General features: G+C 37.5%; 1 long non-coding RNA gene across 1 annotated transcript; it reads right to left on the bottom strand.

The window, feature by feature from the left end:
• Positions 1–7,382: 7,382 nt before the first annotated feature.
• LOC140344776 (uncharacterized) lies at positions 7,383–16,626 on the bottom strand. Its single transcript, XR_011923667.1, has 2 exons — positions 15,473–16,626; positions 7,383–8,008 (listed from the first exon to the last, which is right to left on the bottom strand). It is a non-coding gene; the product is annotated as an uncharacterized lncRNA (long non-coding RNA).
• Positions 16,627–17,037: the final 411 nt, after the last annotated feature.

Here is a 17,037-nt window from a genome sequence, read left to right as displayed (position 1 = left end):
TTTCCTTCCTCTGAATTATTTGTAAGGCTAAAAAGCAGCACAATTGTCTTGTTAAAACTCAGTTGTTTGATGCGCATAGTTCTGCGCTAAACAGTTAATTGTTTAAAGCGCATAGTTGTGCGCCAAACTTCAGTCGCGTGTAGCTTTTAGTTGTGCGCCATAGCGGACAAGCTACATGCGCATGAATTGTTTTCAGTTGAAAAATGCACTGCACTTTTGCAGAGTCCTCATTAAGGTAAGTTTTTGTATTTTATTTGTGTATATTGCTTATTTTGCTTCATATGCACTCATGTATGTAAAGACATGAGTGCACATAAAGCCAAACGTGTGTGTATGCATTTAGATGTGTGCACATATACATGGAAAAGAGAAATTACAGGAAGAAATAGGCAAAGAGGGCTTTTTGGACCATATTGCTTCACATTGAAAACATTGCCTATTTCTTCCTATGATTTCTGATATCATGGACTTGGCCACAAGCAACATTCATGGAGGATATTGCCTTTGTTTAAAACAAGGAATCCACATTTATGTGCTTCCACTACCAAGCTGAGGGGAGTAAGCCAATTCTTTATAATGGGCCAATGTCTAAAATGCCATTCAAATCTGCAAAAACACCCTGAAGGGATGGAAAAGCAAGAACATGTTTGGCTCAAAGTGGATTTGGCCGTGGAACTTTCATATACTAGTACTATTTGTTTTGTGTAAACACCTAAATAATGCATACACTCCACTATTTAGCAGCATTAAGTTAAGCAACAACACAACATCTGTTCATTTCTAAGAGGGCGAGATCCTGCTTGTGAGCTTGGCAATCAATGTGCTTTGATGTTGTGCTTGGCAACCTGGACCTCCTTCCATCACCATCAGGTGTGTTAGAATGAGTATGCAACTCAGCTGGGCAACTAATTCACAACCAGTTTGGACAAGTGGAAGTGTGTTTGTATACAATAGTGTTAAGATCAGGCAGCACAACACAATGACAACAAACCGATAACACAACTCCAAATGAACACAGGGGTTGTGTGGGGGCAAATCAACATGAGTGCAAATGTCAGACTATAAAAAAAAAAACCAAAGAAATAAAATCATTTTGTTTAGAAAAGGAATATGCACATAATACATTCAAATACCAATATGTGACAATGGCAATGCGGGGGTTAAGTAGGAGTTTGCTGTGGAAAACCATGCAGACATTTGTACTCAATACTTGTACCGGTAGAAAAAATGACGCATTGCTGAACAATTGATAAACTACCCAAACTGGCATTACAAAGCAGGTACAAAAACATTGCAGCAACAGATGAAACTAACAATAATTAGGATTACAAGGTCACATCGATGCATAACATCCAAGCACTTGATGACACCCCACCCAAACCAGTCCAGGTAAATAATAATAATGAAAATGCATATGTATTTATATGCATTTAATTGTATTTTGACATATATATACACAAGTGAAATCACTAAATGTTATCTATACAGCTTGAGCTCAATTAGTTTGCAGTGTTGCAAAGCAAACCAAAAAGTATAAAAACAGTTACAAACAAATGTAACAATGAATTAATTATATTGTGAATGAGTACAATGTAACCTAAAAAAGTAGCACTTACCGAAAAGAAGATGAAGCATTTAAGATTCTCAATGACTGTAGATATGCACAGAACACAGAGCAGGTGTGCGCTAATTAATTGCTATGATCTCACCATTGACAGCAACAGATCCTCATTAATCGCGCAGCTGAAATCTAATTGCCTTAATTGGCAGATTCGCGACCCCTATTGCCCATTGTTATGAAGGCAGGAATCCGGCTTGGCAGTGAGGTGCGAGTGTACAAGTGCATTTGACTTCGGCAGCGCAAGTACGGTGCGAAAGTACGCGCAACCAGTGGATCGAAAGTACGGCGCGAAAGTACGGATTTCATTGATGAATTTGGCCCTTTAAATCCACCTGAACTGTCATGTACATTTGGGTTTATGCATGATATATTATATTATAGGTTATTGAAATATTTGTGTTTTTGTTTTTCTCACTTGACCTTAAAAAGTCAAAAATGTACGTTCTTGCTTCCTGAGCTCTCCACCTCTTTGGTTATGAGGTACAGGCAGCTGGGCTGATGGTAAATGTACATCATTTGCAGGAGTAGTTTCAAAGCATTCCCACTGCACAGAATTACTTGGTAAGGCTCACTCCCGCTTTTTCTAAATGTCACATCATGGGTACCATCACTGTTGTCTTTATGACACATGGAAAGCTGAGGGTATCAGGGTATCACAAAACACATGTATAGAAAATTCCAGCACAGCCAACACAGCATGGCAGTTTCCAGGCTCCCCAACACATCACAGAAGTTTACAAGCTTGCTGTATAACCAGAACTGTAGTTATCAGTCTCCCCAGCACAGCCACTAAGCATGACAGTTTCCATGTTCCCAGCACAGCCACACAGCACAGCAAATTCCTTCACAGCCTGCAGCAATTACATTCAAAGGGACATTGCAAGAAAGAACACTAAAGCTTTATAATTGGGGTCTGGTTTAAGGTCTGATCTGGGTCTAATTTCGGCTTATAATTTATGTAATCATAACTAACAGAAGCAGAACACGACAAACACATCTCTGTGTGTGGGCAGAATTGAAACATATTTTTAAAGTAAAAGTAATTAGGGATTGCTGAAACATGAGTTGGTAGCAGACTCAATGCGTTTTGCCCCGTTTGAATGTTCCCAAAATGTGAAAAACAAGTGGGTTATTTTGTAAATAATTTTATTCCTATAACAAACAGTTAAAAGATGGACAGTTTTTCTGGGCATTTCTTCATGAAATATGTTTTCTTTTGGGACTTTTAGAACTGTAAGGTGAAATGTTTGTAACATTCTTTGAAGGCCTAATCACACCTTAATTAAGAAAAAAGTCATTGCAAGGTTTTTAAAAGGCCTGCAAAAAAATAAAAATGATTAATTAACCCCGCTAGCCTTCTATTTCTCTCCGTATTTCCATGCAAAAAACATTACATTTTTCTTGCTTGGAAATATATTTTATATTGTAGGCTATAATTCTTAGGCATACCTCAACAAAAAAACCCACATAAATCTGTCAAAAAAGAAAAAGATATAATTAATTAAACATTTAATATAACTGTACAGAAGCATGTATAATATATATTTATATATATATAATATAATTATTCATATTATATGAAGATTTCTTTGTATTGGATTGGATTGTATTGAATCCAATAGAAATTTATTTGAATTTCCCACCGATCCTCCTGCCCGCAGTGACGCATGCACCAACATCACCAGTCCTCCAGAGATCGTCTCTGCAATCGCCCACTGAAGATCAAAGAGGAAGGGCGTGTCCCCAGGACCTGCAGGGACCAGGAGGACAACAGGGGATTTAGGACCCTGAGTGTGATTTGGGATTATCGATTTTAGCATGGTAAATCCACACCAACTCACACTCTGGAATAGCGCTAGGGGATTTGTTGCTTGGAGATTATTTGTTGCTTGAACCCTCTCTCAGTCACCTAGGTATGAACAGTAGGTGGGGAGTAGGTGCCTAGGAGTAGTTAATGCTGAGATTTTTATCACTACGTCCTAACCTAACCTAGATGTAGGTGTCTACTCAAATTTGCTTGGGTTATGAGCACTTACCTTATTCATATGTTACTTGTTCACCTACTCGGTAAGGCTCAAAATTAAAGTATAAAAAATAAACATAGTCAGAAAAACCAAGCTATCATATTTCAGAACCAAATCTCTTAGCCACATTACTTACAAAAACTATCCCCAAATATGCTTAAAATATATTTTATCCAGCAGTCATTTGTCTCTCTATATGGCCCAAAAAACTGCAAGGCTCTGCTGCTTAATGCAGATACCATCATTTTTAACAGCTTAACTCCATACTTTAACATCCATCAATCGAAATAAGTAGAGATGAGCGAATCGAAGCAGGCAAAGTGGAATTCGATCCGAATTTCAGGAAAAATGCAATTCGATCCGAAACCTCTGCAGTTCCACTACAATATCCAGGCACTACAGGTGATGAATGGGGACATTCATCATCCTTGTATTCTTAGATATTGAAACTCTATCTAAGAATACATAGTCCAGCACTGCAACAGCAATCACGGTTGCCGTGCTTCTACTACATATTCTTAGATAGAGTTTCTCCTACTAAGAATACAGGGCACTACAGGTGATGAATAGGGACAAGTCCCCATTCATCCCCTGTAGTGCTGTGCATTCCAAGATATGGAAACTCTATCTAAGAATACATAGAACAGCGCTGCGCCACTTTTACTATGTATTCTTAGATAGAGTTTCTCTATCTAAGGATACAGGGCACCACAGGTGATGAATCCACCACAGGGGACAAGTCTCCATTCATCACCTGTAAGTCCTGGACATTGTAGTGGAACTGCAGAGGACAGCAGTTCAGTTTCCCACGTGATGTCACATTGTAAAACTGAACTGCAGATGACCTCTGCAGTTCCACTACGATCTCTGGGCACTACAAGGAATAAATGGAGATCTGTCCCCATTCATCCCCTTTAATGCCCTGAGAAACTCTATCTAAGAATACATAGTAAAATCACAGCACGGCAACAGCCATTGCTACAGTTCTATGTATTCCGTGCTGTGATTTTATTATGTATTCTTAGATAGAGTTTCACTATCTAAGAATACAGAGCACTACAAGAATACATAGTAAAATCACAGCACGGCAAGAGCAATTGCTGTTGCAGCGCTGTTCTATGTATTGTTAGATAGAGTTTCACTATCTATGAATACAGAGCACTACAGGTGATGAATGGGGACAAGTCTCCATTCATCACCTGTAATTCCTAGACATTGTAGTGGAACTCCAGAGGACTGCACTTCAGTTTCCCATGTGACGTCACAGTGGCAAAACTGAACTGTAGTGGAACTGCAGAGGTCATCTGCAATGTCCAGGCACTACAGGTGATGAATGGGGACTTGTCAACATTCATCACCTGTAGTGCCCTGTATTCTTGGATAGAGAAACTCTATCCAAGAATACATAGTAAAATCACAGCACAGCAAGAGCTATTGCAGCGCTGTTCTATGTATTCTTAGATAGAGTTTTACTATCTAAGAATACAGAGCACTACAGGTGATGAATGGGGACTTGTCCCCAATCATCCTCTTTAGTGCCCTGTATTCATAGATAAACTCTATCTACGAATACATAGTAGAAGTACTGCAACTGTGAAATAGCCGAAATGCGATTTTTCACAGATAAATTCAGATCTAAGCAAATCTTTACGGAAAATTCGGCGACCAAAATCGAATTTAGTGTCTAAAAAGCACATAGTGTCTAAAAGCACACACATTTCCCTGGTATTTTTACAAATGAGCCATTGTCAGGGAAAAACTAAAATAAATTCCTAGCTCAAAAGACAAACAAAAGTTGTAAAGCAACCCAAAGAGACCAGCTTCCCTAAAAGAAGCAGGGTGTTGAAGGCCTAAAAATCAGCCAAGTACACAAATCACAAAATACAATAACATAATGCTGACCTGGCATACCTGAGAAGAAATTACCTATACTGGAAAAAGTGGCAAAGGAAAAAGTGCACAGTCCAAACATTGTCTTAGGAGAGTTTCAAATAGCATTTTAGCTGACCATAGAGAAGTCAACCACACTATCTGTATCTCTTAACTGGAAGACTGTCCCACAAATGTTTAGTGCTTACACCATTACACCATTTTAGTGCTTACACCATTTTCAATTCCTGGAAGCTTGTGCGAAGATACCTGTTTGCCCTGATAGCTGTGAACAGAAAATGAAACACTGGATCATGGAGTATGACGCATAAAAATGAAGCACAATTCTTCATATGTTTGCCTCTACTAGACATTTTTGTTAACATAATCAAATGGGGAACAAAATGTAAATGCATAGTCTGTGGAGGTAGTTGGGACGATAAACAATGGAATGGAATTGTAAATCTAGCTGAAAAAAAATTCTGGGGTAGACACTGTAGCATCTGAATGTTGCCGCCTGAAAAAAGGCATCACAGGGTTTACAACTGAAGCCAACTAATTATTCAGGTGTTACACACCATACCTTCTACTGTCCACTGAAATTTGGCATTCAGATGAATGATAGGATGAACATATTCTTTACAATAGTAGTATTTTAAGGTAGGGCCTAGGAGTACCAGAAAGGTCATTTTAACATAAAGGAAATTTATAGAAGCTGGGAGATGGTGAACATTGTGGAATGACCTTAAACTATGGTAAATATTCGCAGTCAAAATATAATCAGAAAGGATAAAGAGTTTTGACTTCTTCTCCAGCAAATCAAATATGGAAATAGTAGATTCAGAAATCCTCCATTTTTTAACCATGATAAATATGTATGCTACATGCACCTACGTGCAAAAGGAAAGTTGACAGAAGTACTAGTTGAGAAATTTTTTGGGCTGTCCAGAGGGCTGCTGCCTGCTAATAAAAGAACATGCAAATAAGCAAACACATATGAACGTGGCAGCTAGAATTAAATATCACAATGTACAAGAGGAAGACATGGACAAAATATGGGACATTTGTGGTTTAAGATTACACATCTTGATGAAAAAAAAAAACAGCCTGCTACATTTTTACTGTATCTTTTATAAAACAACAAATTTATCTAAATTGGTAACATTTACAGTTTTGGTCAAATAAATTACTATTAAGAATTTGTGTTTGTTTTGACAGATTAGGTTACTGCTTACCACGATTTCCAGCACTAGACACCCAGAAACAGCCACAAAAAATTTTGACAGGCTTTTTTTTTTTTTTTTAATTCATTAATTAAACTCCTGAAAACCACTATAGGAGTTACAGCAATTTTCTAGTGTTGCCATTTTTTTGCTTAGAAAAATGAGGGGTATAGGAGGAGGAAAAATAGTTTTTACCTGTTCCCATTCATTTCAATGCTAATTAGATATCTTTTTGCTTAATAATAATTTTTGGAGCAATAAAGCATTAGAAAATGTTGTGATTATACCATTTATCAAATTTAATACCACCCTATTTTTTAGCAGCATGCCAGGTAATAAAACTTCATTACCAGAGTGGATAATGCAGCACTTCCCAATTTGCATGCTATGATGCCAAAAAGAGAAGGACTGAAGGAGCCCGTCAGTGGAGGACTAGTCATGGTAATTTGTTAAGGAGGTTTGTCACTGGAGTCATCTTTTAAATGAGGTTGGTCCAGTCATAAGGGGTTGATCAATGGAAGAATCTATCAAGCGTTAATAGGGGTTATGCAATTTTATGCATACTGTATATATTTTGTTTCCAACACATTGTAACCTATGGCAGAACAAATGCCTAGCTGCAAAACTCCTAACATTTGTTAGATATTGTTTTTTTTTTTTTTATTAAGAGTGATGTGAAATGGAAAAGCCTGGAAAGAAATCGCATTTGAAGAAAGACGTGGTGTTGTCTGTAAAAAAAAAATTCAAACTTATCCAGTCACCACAAGTAAGGACTGTTAGGCTGCAATAAATATTTTTTTTGTTTTGGGTTAACTATACTTTAAACATTAAGTTTTAAAGATCGGATGTTTTTGCAGAAGTGCTAAGCACAGTAGAATGTCGTCAGCTTAGATATTTCCAAGCTAGGTTTAAAAAAATTGTTTAATAGACCAAACAATAATTACATTTTAATCATTAAATTTGATTATTTTAATAAAAAAAAATGTTTTTGTTAATATGTAATCTTGATAAATTAAGAGTATGTATATAATATTGGAATAATGTTTGATGAACATAAAGCCTTATTTAAATAATTATTTTCATACAGCCAACTAACATTTTGTGCCTCTTTTTCTTGTTGCGGAGAACTACCCATTATACAACATTCTTTAACATAGACAATTGTCCCCGTTTACGAATACGCTCACCTGTAGGAACCGAGAGATAGTGGACGCGACAATGTTGGTGATGGGGACCCAACTACCAAGCTCTTTCTATTATTGCTTCTGCAACTGCAGATAAAACACAATTAAATAATTTTTAAAACAAAGAAGAGGAATATTAAAAACTGTGATGCATTACAAGAAGCAAATCATGCAAGGTAAACCATTAGCAAAAAATCAAAGACTAAATAAATAAAATGCAAAATAAAAATAAAAGAAATGATGCATATCCTTTATTGGCATGTTTGGTGGATTGTTAGTGCACTCATTTGAACTTGCCAACTTTATGTAAAATGTAATGAAATATGTTATCTAATATAATATATATTATATCTGAGGTGCTACTAGAAGGGACACATACTCCACTGGCCATGGCTAAAGGAAAAAGTAGTGGGAACTCTACTGGAATATGTGCTCACACTGCCATGCTTAGGCTACTTGCCTTTATGCTTGTTTTAAGGGGTAGGTGTTAGGACTTGGTCCTTTTTGGGGCTACACTACCAAGTGTATCCACACATGTAGAAAAAAAACGTCACAGATCAAAGCAGGCTGGAAGGAAATAATTTTTCCTTTTTATATCCAGTGCTAATGTAGGTTAATTAAAGCAAAGGCTTAAATGTTCAAAAAGTTTAAAATGTCTTCACATTTATAATAATTTAAGAATCAGTATTTGGAATCTTGCACAAGACAAGTAGAAATTGTTTTGTTATTTTTAAGTACACACAATGCTTACCAGCCACATTTGTTTAGGTGGAAAAAAAAAAAAAAAAAAGACTTCCTTTTTCTGCAATACATTCTTACAACATAAAAGTAAAAAAATTCTGGTATCATTGAGCAAGGTGGGCTCTTCAACTGAAGTGAAAGATTATTTACGTTTAAAAATATTTATTTAAAAAATGTTAAATAAAAAATACAGGCCTGGATAACAGGCAGCTATTATATTTATAATAACATTATGTGTATTCCAGCTGTTCAAGTAAATTCACATGGTAAAATGACAGATAGTGAAGTTGGGGAGCCGCTTGTGAAGTGTCATTATCTCTGGTTAAAGCAGAGCTAATTTACTAGCGCCTGTGTTATGCGACATCGGATGACATAGGAAGAAGATGTCGGCTCCCGGCACTTCCTCTGCACCAGGCTGAAGACGGATACCGGGACAACACAGGACCCAAGCGAAGAAACCTCCCAATGGATAGATGGATATGTGGAATTAAATTTAAGTGAGGATTTTTATTTTGAGTTTAGTTCTGCTTTCAGCGGCAGAAACATGGAATATGAAATTAAAAAGGAATTTAGTTACTGTAGGTTATAGTCACTAGAAGTAACTCCACACCACACCTCTACACCCAGTACTCTAGTTCAATTATTGTCCAGAAAACAGTTTATATAAAATATGGACTGCACCAGTGACAAATTATACATAAAAACTGTGTAATAAAAAACACTTAAAAGATATGATTTAATACAGACCGACATAGTTTATTAAAAAAAATTATTTTCTTTGAATAAAAAAGCCAGCGTTTGTGTATACGAAAGCATAAGAAAATATACTTTTAATGTGCAGGCTTTTTTGATTGTTTTCATGTTCAGTCATCTAAATTGGCTTTAACCATTTTATTTTTCGACAATGCTTTTCTCAAAAACATTTAATGTTTAATGTAAAAGCATTTCTAGGTGTTTTCTTTATAGAAATGTTTGAACTGACTGGAAAAACATCTTGAAACACATCGAAACTACTGCAAATAAACACACTAATAACAGAAATAGAAAGCAAGCGCATGCGCAGGATATAAAGAAGTACAGTTTAGAATGTGGGGCATTCAAAAACAATTTGTGATGTACATTTTCAATATTTATTGCTGATTACATGCCATTGTAAACCAATTGCTACAAAGTGGGGTACAGGTTGTAGTGCTTGTTTAATTTTTCTGATTTTTCCAAAAAAAAAAAAAAAAAAAAAAAAAGGCTCTGCTACCAGGTTACAGTGTTCATGCTTCCCTAACTTATCAATCGGTCAAAAAAAACAAAACAAAAAAAACACATCTATGTGATGGGCTGATATGACAATTAGGAGATGGGACAAAGCGCTTAATTTGGCTGATGCAAGTATTATTAGTATTATCTTTGTCTTAGGTATCCAGTGATCCCCATTACTGGGTCTGTTTTCTTCCAACTTTGTAATGCCTGTCCCCTTATAATGTCCATTTTTTTATTATACCCCAAATCTCCAGTGCCCCTGTATTGTGACCCAACTTTTAAGCATTCCATGTTTTGTTAAGAGTGAAATCACTTATGTAATCGATAGAAGGTAACAAGTAAGGCTTAGTTATCATTAACAGTAAAGAAAAAGGTGCCATTACTGCTCCTGAGTGACTACTTGCAACTTGTAGGCAATTGGGATTGGTATCTATTGGTAACTGTAGTAGCTCACTGCTGTATTTATTAAACCCACTGAGTTGTCACTAGCTCATCTAAATTATTCTGCAGCCCTATTTAAACATATTTGTAATCTAGATTATACTTGGTTCATGAAAAATATTCATTTGATAGGATTACAAATTTTTTTGCTTAGAGTTGATATAATTTTAATCAGGTTTATACAATAAGATACAGTATATATGTTCCATGCATACGTAAAGTGGTATAAGAAAGCAGACGTGTGGTTTATCACCCCATGCCTGTTTCAGACACCCGTCTGCACTCTCAATTTATGCTACTTTTTTCTATATTCTTTAGCAACATTTTGCACACCACCTGAATACTAGGCAATCAAATAAGTGGCCCCCATGATGCCTCTCTCTGCCCTCTCTTTGTCATCTATCTTCAGCACAGAAGCAGCAGCCTCTGTCTGCTGCAAGAGCTTAGAAGTACAAGAAGTAGAACAGTTTATTGGATTTAACTGTAAGTATTCATGTTTATATTAAAAGGTTACTAGTGTGTATAGTGGAGGAATATGTACCTGTTTCTAAATAAAGTGCAGGGCTATGTTTATAGTTGTATAATGCAGCAATGCATGAAAGTGTATACTGGAGATTGTGTAAACTATGCAAACTTCAGGGATCTTGTGTATGTTTCTGTGAATAGTGCATATTGTGCATCTGTTCTTATGTAAAATGTAAGGATTTGTGTATGTTTGTGTGTATGGTACAAATCCTGTATAGTGCTGGGATGTGGCTTGTTTGTGTGTATAGGGAAGGCTGCATGTATGTTTGTATAAAAAAGGACCATATTATTTCATATTTATATATTAGTGAAAGTGGCATCCCATTTACAATGACAAAAAGACTGTTTAAAACACAACAAAGTCTGTTTAAAAGAAATGTAAACACTATCAATAGATAGGAAAGATTATGTGTGCTAATATATCGTAGAAGATGAGGATGGTAAAATAAAAAAAAAAAAAAAAAAAAAAAAAAAACCTACAATAACCTACAACAGCATCACATTTTAAAAGACACTTAATGAGAAAGATAGCAATGAAAACCATCTTGCTTCAGGGCTAAATAAAGATCAGATGTCTACTGGAGAACAAACCTTTTAGGCTTAAACAGAGAAATGGCTAAAAAATGTGGAGTTTCTCAGGAACGACACTGAAACACCAAAATAACCTAATTAAGGAGAAAGATCTGGCAAAAGCCAAGTTTAATTAACGTTTTTTGCTGCTATAGGTTTTGCAATTTTTTTTTATTTAGTTAAAGAGATGATTTTAAGGTAGCAAATGACGTAGTTTTTATTTTTGAAGTAAACAAATAAAAGTAAAGTTGATCCTCATCCTCTGCAAGTGACTTAAAATCATAGCCTCATGATAAAAACAATAAATACAAATTTGTTTTCCTTTTTCTTTTTAGTTTAAAATTTAGGCATAAACTTTACTGGTTCATCCTGGCAATTACTGGGTAAAGTGTCAGCTTCCTGGTCAGTTCTTGTCCCCAAAAGCAGACCCTGTATTCATATAGCTTTATAATGTAACACAGGCTTTTCCCACATACCTACAGAATTTTCAAGCACTCCAGCAAGTCTGGGTTCTCCAGTTTTAGCATATTATATCCTCCCACTTGGTGAACACAGTTCTGTGGGAAGAAGCCTATAGGGCGAAACGCGTCGGGTTGCTTGTGAACTACTCGGTCCAACGTTTTGATTGCTAACTACTCTAAGGCTGCAGCTTTATATATGTATAGTACAGCCATCCCACTCCTGTTAACAGGATGTTAATGTTAACAGGACCAGGGATGGAGCACTATTTTTGATTGTATACTGTAATTATGTATGAATCATCTTTAATGCATAAATACATAATTAATGATTTGTAATGGAAATCTGAGCCTTAAAACAACTCTTTCTTTCTACTTCACAATTTCTACATATAATTCATTTGAGGAGGCTCAAACTAAGGATGTTAATAAGTCAAGTGAAGGCAAAACTCCCCACTATAGCTTTACAATGGCTGAGCTTTGGCATGCCATGTATGTCGTGCTTCAATCAATATGGAACGTTCACATCAGCAAATGTAAATTGGAGGAGTCCGTGGTACTATAAAATGAGAAGTGGAAGTGGTTTTTGTACCAACTCCACAGCCCTGCTGAAGTCCATTTGAAATTCTTGTTACCAACATTTATCTAATCATGCTCGCAAGCCTCTAAAAGTTTTAATGTGTTTGCAAAACCTGAAATATACCATACACTTATTAAGTGCAAGCCTCACCAACTACATCTATATTTCTTAAGACCCCTCCCTATATGTTAAAGCTTAGAGAATTTCTACAATGCAAGAAAACTTGTAGGGATGCTGTATCATTGACTAAAAGTGAATTTAAATTCTAGCAGCTGTTATCCAAAATCAACACATTTTTTTTTAATTGGTTGCGGGAACAGTTTCTGCAAACACCTATTTCTTGAAGGGGACCTCTTAATTAATTAGATGGTCTGCTTATGCTGGCCAGGCCCTGTTCTTTTTTTAAAACCACCTACTATAAACTGGAGAAAAAGTATGTTCAAATGGTAAAGTTAGACAAACATGACACAGTAAAGTCCCGTGGAAAGTAAAGCGGCCAAAATCTCATTCTTCCAATAAATCAGGTTGTCTTTGTACAAGATTCTATCTGCTCTGCAATTTCTCCTGGAGAAGAGTAGCAAAGTCATGCTCAGCAATGCAAAAGATGAAGTATTTAGAATCAAGTATTTTAAAAATTCTTACTTGGGCACTTGAAAGGTAAATAAAATACTTTCTAGAACAGCCTCTGTGCATATCATAGTCCTCTCCTCTTCTGTTACTATTTAGTGTGTTAGGAGAATTACCAAGTTTACAAACCTGTGCTACTGCAAAGCACATTATATCACAAGTGCCTCTGATGCAGTTATTTACTCTTAATTGCAACTCAAACACATCTTTCCAGAAAACTGCAGAGAAAAAACTGCAGCGTTGTGGATCTACAAAAGGAAAGCATGCACAACTTCTCTGTGTTGTGGTGCATTCATTTGAACAAGCTGCCCCAACACAATACATATTTATAAATACACAACTATAGTAGTACTATAATCATATAGCAAATCAGAGGATCTATTTACTCCCGTATGCCAAGCATCTCCTCTTTTAACCTCTTTACAGAATCTTAAAAAGCAGACCCATCATCAGAATTTTTACATTATATATAAAAGAGGGGCCAAGCACTATATAGCGAAATGCTTTGCACAAAAAGTTCGGCACTATTTATCAGCCTGTAGCCTACTGAGGCATGTGACGTTGCTGACCTCGGCAGAAGAAGGAAGAGAACAGAGAAGATGTCCAGTGTCCAACCTGAGCTGAGAAGAAGAAAGCGACCGTTTTGCGTCTGATGACATCACATTCAAGATGATGGCACCGAGCAGCAGCCCCAGGGCTTTCAGATGTCTACACAACAGAAGCTTTTACATGTTTAATAATATTTTAAATAATGTACAAATATTCTTGCTGGAAGATTTTTATTTAAATATTTGGTCTGAGGACAGGATCTCTTTAAAGCTGAACTGCAGTTTAATTTTTTAAATCTAAAGCTTTTCTAAATCTTTCACGATCCTTTCCAACGACAAGGGAGTGCACGATGCATGAATGCACGATGCATGAATGTATGTACAGCACCGTTCATGCTCTATGGAGAGGGGAGGGGGAGAGCGACTGAGCGGCACCCTGCTGCGCGCTCTCCCCCTTCCCTTTCATTAGGATCGACTGTCGTCCATCGTCCGTGGATCCGGCAGGTCGGTCGTCCGGACGATGGACGACACCGACTGTACACACGGCAGATTTTCGCCCGATAATTGGCCGATGCCGATTATCGGGCGATAAAAATCTGACGTGTGTACGTAGCTTAAGTCGTTCATAGTTGTACAGTCTCCTCTCCTATTCTGCACTTCTTATACATATGCACTAGATGCTGCAGCAAATCATATAGAGTCGTATAGAGTCCAGCTCTGAGTTCTCCCCAGACTCTTTTAGCTGGGTGCATCACCAAGCACTTTTCAACAACCAACCGGCTGTTTTTGGGGGGTTAATGATGAGTTGGAGTCATACCGCAGTGGCGGTACAGAGCGTACATGACATATGTATACAAGGATGCTTGGGGCATGCGCAGACTAGTCTTTTCTGTCATGAAAAAAATAAATTGTCAATCTCACACAAGATGGCTGGAATGGAAGGATCTGTGAAAATAAAGGTAAGTGTGATTTTTTTTTCTTTCACCCTTATGAGCCCTTGGAGATGTATTTGTCTGTCATTTGCAGCCTCTATTTAATGTACAGTGCTGTGTAATATGTGGGCGCTATATAAATCCTGTTTATTAATAATAATAATAATAATAATAATGACATAAGTCTTGCTGAGTCAGGATGCTGTGATAAGCCTCTTTAACCTCTTAGGATTTGCCTGTAAATGTGCAAAAGTAAAAGATGTTCAATGTAACAGTGACCTAACCCCCTCTTCCTTCCATGTTTCTCATCATCAGGTGTCATTTTTTTTTTCCATCTAGTTGCAAAATACCTTAAAAGCTGATTGTTAATACTCCTAAAGGGCCCGTGTAACATAAGCTCAGCTGAGAAAACATTGGCTTTCTGGATAGTTACTAAGGTGCACAGCAGGCAGGATCCCCCCAGCTAGTGATGGTAACACCCACCAGCCAATAGGAGCTCACCCTTTGTGTAACTTGGCAACCAACTGTAAGGCTGATGTTTACCCTAATCCATGCTCAGTGCCTCCCATGGGCCCTTATAATGAACACAAATCCCTCCAGTGTTGGCTTTGTCTCTTGCTGATCACACTATAAATATATCCAACTTTTACTCAAAATTAATCATTTTTGTTTTTACATTGTTTAGTTGTAAAATGAATGCAATGTGAAAAGATGCATGGAATAATTTGGGTGAGAGTTACATTTTCACAGAAATCACATTACGGGACATTAGTAGTGTCTGCACAATTCACACACAGCCATAAATCCCAATCATTTAACATTTGTAGACAAATACAGACCTCTAGGATTAGTATAAAAGCAGAAAATATATTTACCTTTTTGAGCGCTGCAATAATGCCCCTTTGGCCAGGTGTCCTTTACACCTATGGACCGCAGTCCAGTAACTTGGGTCAGACATCTTCCTTTATAGGTCTGGAGACTTTATCTGCAGTGAGAGCTCTCCTTTATTTGGGGGAACACAGCTACAAATCCCATTAATGTTTTGCTTGAAGAAATACAAAGATATGATTCCACAGCCACAAGTAAAAAGGATGCATTTTGCCAAACTTCACATAACAAAGTGATGAACTCACTGCTGCCTTAGAATAGCTGGGCAGATAAATGGAGTGAGCCTCCCACATACACAGGGAGCAGCATGGGGAGGAAGAGAACTTATTTCCTTGCAGCATCCAATGCCAAGCATCTGTAGCAGCTCCCAGCCCCCCTCACATTGTACATCTGGGTCCTAGCATTACGCCGCACACGTCAGGACACTTCTATGCCGGACTGGAAACTTTACAGCCCATGTTCCTGCACGGGCTGCGCCCCCCGCTAAATATGCCGCACAGATGCCCTCACTTCCATTGTTTCTGCTTATTCCAGTCTATGCCAATACTTCACCCCAGGCATTAGCAGCAGCGGGCGGCTCCTCTCGGCACACCATGGCGGCACACCATGGCCGCACACCTCACACACGGGAACGCCTTGCAGTTTTTCGGGTTCCTTCTGCCAGCTGCTGGGGATTTCACAAACCGAGGAGCCGCCGGACAACACACAACGAGGGGCTCCAACGCAGGAAGCCAGTGCTGTGACGTCACAAGTGGGCGGCGCTATCTCGGCTAACACTGTCACTGCTGGAGGGAAGCATGCAATGTGCACAATACAAGAGCGGAACCCCAAATAAATGGCATTCACTTATTACCAATCACTGAGCTTAGGAATACAATTGCCATTTTTAAAATCATTTATCATTTTTTTCAAGAAGGAGTATGCCTGCATAGAAAAGACTGGTTCTTTACATAACATTGAAAATTTACACAGTTACAAGAGTGTGAAATTTGCTCATAAATAATTAAACCGAATAACCATTTTTCAAATAAAATCCTCAACTCAGAAAATCAGCAAAGCCTGTGTGACAACACTGGTGCCCAGCTGGAAGGCAGTGTTGTCATCCTGCTTTCAGTAATGTACACTGGGCTGTGCATGTAGCTCAAGTATGATATTAGTATAGATGCCTGCCAGGCACAAATGCATCGGAATGCACAACAAAGTCTGCTAGTCTATTGTGGACACTGACACTAAGGTTACATACACACGTGCAATAATTACAACTAATCATTCGATAATCGTTAACAAAAAAAATTCACGACAGGTCAATGATGCCGATGAACAAGGAATGACACGGTCGTTCAACGATTGGGGATTGTTCTGCGGTACACTTCCTGCATCGTCCAAACAATTGCATCTAATGTGTGTACCACATTGATGGATTTTCTTTGAACGATCGTATTGTTTCAGCATGTAGAGAAATGTGCACTATACAATCAAAATAATCATGAATATTTGTTGATTGGTTGTTAGTCTTTAATTGCTAACGACAATTATTGCACGTGTGTACCTA

The sequence above is a fragment of the Pyxicephalus adspersus genome, unplaced genomic scaffold (genome assembly GCF_032062135.1).
Source record: "Pyxicephalus adspersus unplaced genomic scaffold, UCB_Pads_2.0 Sca5, whole genome shotgun sequence".
Classification (NCBI taxonomy): Eukaryota; Metazoa; Chordata; class Amphibia; order Anura; family Pyxicephalidae; genus Pyxicephalus; species Pyxicephalus adspersus.
This window is presented reverse-complemented; position numbering and strand designations above follow the sequence as displayed.